This window comes from Hirundo rustica, chromosome 1 (assembly GCF_015227805.2).
Source record: "Hirundo rustica isolate bHirRus1 chromosome 1, bHirRus1.pri.v3, whole genome shotgun sequence".
NCBI lineage: Eukaryota > Metazoa > Chordata > Aves > Passeriformes > Hirundinidae > Hirundo > Hirundo rustica.
In genome coordinates this window covers 36,487,018-36,493,531 of record NC_053450.1, presented here as the reverse complement: position 1 = coordinate 36,493,531, position 6,514 = coordinate 36,487,018, and the positions used below count along the sequence as shown (strand labels likewise).

General features: G+C 45.6%; 1 long non-coding RNA gene across 1 annotated transcript; it reads right to left on the bottom strand.

The window, feature by feature from the left end:
- Positions 1-2,202: 2,202 nt before the first annotated feature.
- Positions 2,203-5,809, bottom strand: LOC120759830 (uncharacterized). The gene is made up of 3 exons (XR_005703233.2): positions 5,573-5,809; positions 4,287-4,844; positions 2,203-2,642 (listed from the first exon to the last, which is right to left on the bottom strand). It is a non-coding gene; the product is annotated as an uncharacterized LOC120759830 (long non-coding RNA).
- Between the last annotated feature and the right edge of the window lie 705 nt (positions 5,810-6,514).

Sequence of the window (6,514 nt, the reverse complement as noted above, 5' to 3'; positions counted from 1 at the left end):
AATACAGATTGCCCAGGGACCTGCCTGTCTGTCTGCAATGCAGATGCAGTGGTGTGACAGTCTCTATCTGGAAAGGTTCAGGAAGAACATAAACCGTGGGATTGGGGTTGCAAGACGCTGTGAAACCAATGTGTAGCATCATGGCAGGTGCAACATAACACGGTTCTTCAGCATTGCATCAAGGACTTGGGCTGACAGAAATGAGGTGTGTTCCTCTTGGATAGGCATCCCATCTGGTTCACTTGAGAGGCATATAGATTGTTTGTGCTAATCTCAAGAGAGGCTGCAAAACCCTGGAGGGCCTTGGTTAGATAAAAAAATATTTAAAAGGGACCAGTGAGTGAGACTTAAACTATCATCCTTGAAGTGGTCCAGGTGCATCCTGGAGACTATTCCATGTTTTTATCCACAGTCCCTCTTTCCTTTGTTCCATTGCTAATTAATTCTTCCTTTGTAGAGTGGGATAGCTTCTGTGGCAAGGGTAGAGGATGCCTCAACCTCGTTGGCTTGGAGAGTGATGCTCTGAATTTAATTTAAACCTGCAGAGTGAATGCAACTTAGCATCACTGAGCAGTTCCACGAAATATGGTTTGTTTTCTTTCCTGCTTTCTCACCCTACAGTGTGTTAGAAGTAGAGAAGAGGCGTACTCTGTAAGGAAGGAAAGCAGATGCCTGGTCCCAGCAGTGGGTGAAGCTTGGTACTAAAGACCATGCAATGGGCAGAGTTAATGAAGATGTAGTGGAATGCCCTTTATGGTCCTTGAGTATATGTGTATAATTGATTCAGGATTCATGGGCTACACATCTAAATACTGGCAGTCTTTTGTGGGCCCACCTTGAAAGGATGAAGCATGAAGCTGAAAAATAAGAAGCCTGCCAAAAAAGCTGGTTGGATCCAAAAAAGCTGGTTGAAAAATGTCAAGAGAAATCCCAGATTTCTTGACCTTCTCTGTATGTTGTTCAGACCCAAGATACTAGATGTTCTTGGGCAAAAACATAAAACTGAGAGTTGTTCTGACATGATGAAACTTTAACAGAAAAACTTAGAAGTACTGCAAGGTGGAAGAGAAGGAAGATCCAGGGAACTACAGACCAAACCTTGCCTTGGTCCCTGGGAAGGTGATGGAGAAGCTAATCCTGGAAATCATTTCCAGGCACATTAAGTATCAGAAAATCATCAGGAGTAGTCAGCATGGCTGACTTCTGACTTATCAACTTGATAAACTTCTGTGATGAAGCAACTAGTCTGATGGAGCAGTGCATATTGTCTACCTGGACTTCAGCGAGGCTTTTGACACCATCTCTTTCAAGGTCCTCATAGAGGAGCTGTTGTTGCATGGCCTGGATGAGTGGATGGGGAGATGGATTGAAAACTGGCTAAATTTCTGGGCCCAGAGGGGCGTGATGAGTGGTGCAGTGTCTAGTTGGAGGCCAGTGACTAGAGGTGATGCCCAGGTATCCATAGGGTCCAGTCCCATTTATTATTTTCTTTTATTGCCTGGATAGTGGGGCAGAGTGCACCCTCAGCAAATTTGCTGATGACACCAAACTGCTGATAGGTCTCAGGGTCCTGATGACACCCAGAGAGACCTCAACAGGCTGGAGAAATGGGCCAACAGGAGCCTTGTGAACTTCAACAAGTGGAAGTACAAACTCCTGCATGTTGGGAAGAAAAAAACCTCATGCACTGGTACATGCTGGAGGCCACCCAACTAGAAAGCAGCTTGGCATGGTCTTGATGGGTGCCAGACTGAATGTGAGTCAGGAATGCACCCTTCCTGGGCTGCATTAGGCCAAGTAATGCTAGCAGATCGGGGGAGATGATCCTGCCCTCTGCTCACTCTGGTGATCTGAAAGGCCAGGCCTGCATCTGGGCTCCTCCAGTACAGGAGAGACATGAACATACCACAGAGAATTAACTAAGGACCACAAGGATGGTGAAGAGATCCCTCATATGAGGAAAGGCTGAGAGCGTGATGGCTGCTCTGCCTGGGGAAGACAAGGCTCAGGGGATCTCATCTGAAGTGAAGGCACAAAGAGGATCGAGCCAGGCTTTTTTCTGCAGCCTCGTGCCAGGACCAGAAGCAATGGGCCCAAGATGAGATGTGGGAGGTTCCCTCTGAACATCAGGAAACACTTTTTCATTGTGAGAGTGATGAAGCCCTGACATAGGTTGCTAAGAGGGGTTGTAGATTCTTCACTTATGGAAATATTCAGAAGTCATCTTGATGCCTTGGGAAGGCTGACTTGAAACAGAGACTGAACAGAGCTAGAGAATAAAGTAGATATTTACTGAAAGGGCTTTAAGAGCCCTTGGACAGGACAGGAGCCTGACCAGGGCTACACCCAAGGTGGACTTAGAATGGTCACAAAATGGACGACTAGTCACGAGGTCTCACACTTCTGTAAGTTTTGGTCCATTTGCATATTGGAGTTTAATTACATCCAATTACATCTTCAGGTTGTGAGGTCTCATTCTTCTTCTTCCTCCCTTCAGTCCACCATTCTTTATGTTTTTGGGCCTGAAAGCTGTTCTTGGTCTTCAGCAGGAAAAGGATTTTGTTTTGTCTTCCTACTCTGTGAGGAGAGCTTACTAGCTCTTACCATGAAGCTCAGAACTACGCACCTAGGCAGCAAAGAATCTGAAAAACATGAAAGCTAAAATGTAAGGCATCAGTCTGGACATAAGCCTGAGCAATGTGGCCCTGCTCAAGCACAGGAGTCAGACCAAATGCCCCCAGAAATCCCTTCCAATTTCAGCTGTGCTTTCATTCTGTGAAAACTCAAATGGATTCCTGAACAAGAATTTATTGAACAGCCTCCTTCTTTGAGCAAAAGGATCATGTATTTAAACTATTCTCATGAGATGTAATTTTCCTTCTAGTATTTCCCCAGGTATTTTATGGTCTTACATTGATAGTTGTAATAGTGATAGTTAACTCTTTCTCTAAGTCCAAAATGTTTTGAAATTAGTGGAAATATTTAAACAACTGTTTCTGATGGAAAGCAACTTACGGTTTATTTGTCTGAGACTCTTCATGCAAAATAGAAACTAGGGAAAGTTTTAATCTGCATAACTGTTATGTTAAATTGTACATTAATTTTTACATAGTGTTCAAACTACTCCTGCTGCAGCCAAGGAACAATGGGAGGGCAGGTAATTAAACACCTGCAGATTTTCATAGATTTTAATGGAAAAGTGTGTAGTCTGGCAGATAATGTGTCTCTTAAGTTGCGTAAGTAGACTATTTGAAGTACTGTTAAAGCAGCACTTTTATTGACATTTTGAACACTTTTTCCATCAATGCCATTACAGATTAATTATTTTCAATTTTCTTAAGTGCCAAAAATCCCACATTAATCTACCTCAGCTCCTGTGATAGAAAAAGAAAGCTCTGAAACATCTACAACCCTCTAATGGTATGTTATGATAATTATTAAATATTTTATCTTAGCTTTAAATTCATTTAGATCAGGTATCTGTTAATTTTTCATTAGTGGGTGAGAATTTTTAATCAAAAATGTGAAAATTAGTGGCCCATATGCGTTCTGCTAAACAAATGTTTCATGACTCATATTCAATAATAACTTTACCTGGTTTCTTATGATTTTTTTTTGGAATGTCATCTTTGTTGTGGTGGAAAATGATGTAAGTTTGAGAGCACTTTCTGAAAGGAAAAGCAGGGTAGTTTGGAAATTTCTTGTAGCATTTTTTAAAACAGCTTTAATAATTAGCCTTAAAGTCTGGAATCTTCTACATATTGAAAGGAACTAAGTGCCACAGTTCTATTGAAATTCAATTATATTCAGGAGCCTGGTCCTTCTATAATCACTTTAACATATCAGTCAAATTAAATTGATCAGTTGCAATAGCTGGTATGATAATTTAGGAGAATTTACTACCAGTAAATGCTATTTCAGGAACTGTCATCATGTTTCAAAGGGGGAAAAAAAAATATGAAAATGTGTTCACTTAGCTATGGTCTTGTCTTGCATCAGAGTTGATTTTTTTTGAAAGTTTTGTCCTGAATGGCATCCAATTTGTGATATTTAATATTTGTTATTAAAAGAAAACTTTCCTTGTTTCCTTTCTGTACAGCAGTGACAAACCAAGTGGTTTGTAAGGCAAAGGTGCTTGTGTTGGAGAGCGGAATAATGGTGTCAAAATTAATGTATTTAATGGCTGAGCTGGAATGAACTGGCCATGCAGTGAAATTAGAAATATCTACCCACATTTAAAGCCCCAGTCAATTCTAAGGCTATGCTTTGAAGGCAGAAGTACTTACTGTGAAACAACAAGGTTTCCTATTTCCCCTTGCTTATACTTCTGCACTTCTGTGCTGGTGTTGAGGTCAGTTCAGAGATTTTTGAATGTTGCCGGGCTGATGCAAATGCAAAAGCATTGAAATTGCAGTGAACATTGAATGATGCAGTGAACTTCTCCCCGCTAGATGGACAGACTCTCTGTCTTTGGATAACATAATGAGGGTGGGAAAATTTGGACCTTTTGCTGGTTCAAGCCAGATGTGAACCATTTCTTTGTGTCTCATAACTCTCCATGTGACAAACTTCCCATCCCTCTTCTATATCCCTCTCTGTATCCATCCAAACCTTACGGGAACTTGAGCTTGGCTATGGTTTTGAATGCCTTGTACCTCCACCTCTAATTTTCACACGACCAGCTTGTGGCAGATGATGGGATAGCTGTCACTCTTGTGAGCCTGGAGCGGATATGCTCTGGGTTAAAGCTATGCAAAAACCTACGCGCTGCCACTTGTGCTCTGCAGGGTCGGCAAAGAAGCGGGCAAACTTCCCAGCTCCAGGCTCCAGGATGGCACGTCGCACTAGAAATAAAGGTGAGATAGCCTGTGCCAGCTTGAGGGCTTAGAGACGCAAGTGAGGAGATTTGAGCAGAACAAAATGCCTTTGAAATGCCAGAAATGGGAAAGAGAGTGGACAGCCCAGCTGTGCTGGTACTCTTCTCTCTCCCTCAGCTGTGGTATGCCCCTGGAGCCTGGGCCTGGCAGTATGGCCTCGTCTGGCTAGCGGCTCACAAGCTGATCTCAGCTGCCGGCTTCAGCGGCCCTGGGAGCCGGCCGTAAGCGCTCGCGGTGTGCGGTGAGCGTATGGCACAGCTCCCCTCAGCTCCCCTCAGCCCCCCTCAGCCCCCCTCAGGTCCCCTCAGCCCCCCTCAGCCCCCCTCAGCTCCCCTCAGCTCCCCTCAGCCCCCCTCAGCTCCCCTCAGCTCCCCTCAGCCCCCCTCAGCCCCCCTCAGCTCCCCTCAGCTCCCCTCAGCCCCCCTCAGCTCCCCTCAGCCCCTCTCAGCCCCCCTCAGCTCCCCTCAGCTCCCCTCAGCTCCCCTCAGCCCCCCTCAGCCCCCCTCAGCTCCCCTCAGGTCCCCTCAGCCCCCCTCAGCCCCCCTCAGCTCCCCTCAGCTCCCCTCAGCTCCCCTCAGCCCCCCTCAGCTCCCCTCAGCCCCCCTCAGCCCCCCTCAGCTCCCCGCTCCGTCCTGCCCCTGCTCAGCCCTGTCTGCGCCGCCGAGAGCTCCCCTCTGCTGCTCAGCCCTCCTCACCTTTCGGATCCAGCTCCCTGCATCTAGCTATTTCGTCACCGTTTAAAGAGTAAAGCGCAGAGAAAGAGTTAAATAAATTGGGCAGCGCGTGTGTGACCGTGGAATTACGAAAGGCCCTGGCTCCTCCAGCTCGGCGGCAGCTGACAGGGGATTGGGGGGGTGTGGGGCTGCAGATGGCACCGCGCTCCTGCAGCCGCAGGATTGACGAAGGTTTGCTGCGGAAATCTCTCGCCCTTGCCACGGAGACTGACCTTGAAATGCTGCAGAATTCCTGGGGTGGAGTTCAGTGTGCCCGCACCAAAAGCCCGCGTTGGCTGGAGGTGTTAGCTTGCTCCGTCATGTCGCTGTAGGGATGGCGCTGGAAAGGGACTGTTGCGGACTGCCTGGGAGCTGCCTGTGTTGCAGGGCTGTCTGAGGGGATCTGGTTGATTGCATGAGTCCATTTCTGGCTGTGACTGCTAATGTGATATCGTTGGCTTGCTGTGTTTAAAGCTTGCTTTTATGCCTCTCAGTACCAGTTCCTTAACCTTCTAAAATATATCCTAACTGTGAAGGTGGGCAAAGAAAGAGAGAATGAGGGTGCTTGTTTCTGCCCGCCAAAACCATCCCTTATCCTGCTGTTTCTCTGCTTATAACCATTTCTGTTTGGTTTTTTATGTAGCATAAAAAGTAAAAACAAAACAAACCAAACAAAAAAAAACACCCCAAACCACAAAACAAACAAACAAACAAAAAAACCCCAAACCCATCAAATCCCTCACCAACCCCCAAACCAGAAAACATATAAAAAAGAGAGAAAAAAAGTGCCCCATTTATCACTGGCAACACATTATAACAAAGACAAAATTTCAAGTCTATATTTCTTGGTGATTTATGATGCACTCCTGCACAAACAACCTTAAGCAACTTACAGAGGTAAGGCAAGGAGAACAGAGTCAACTC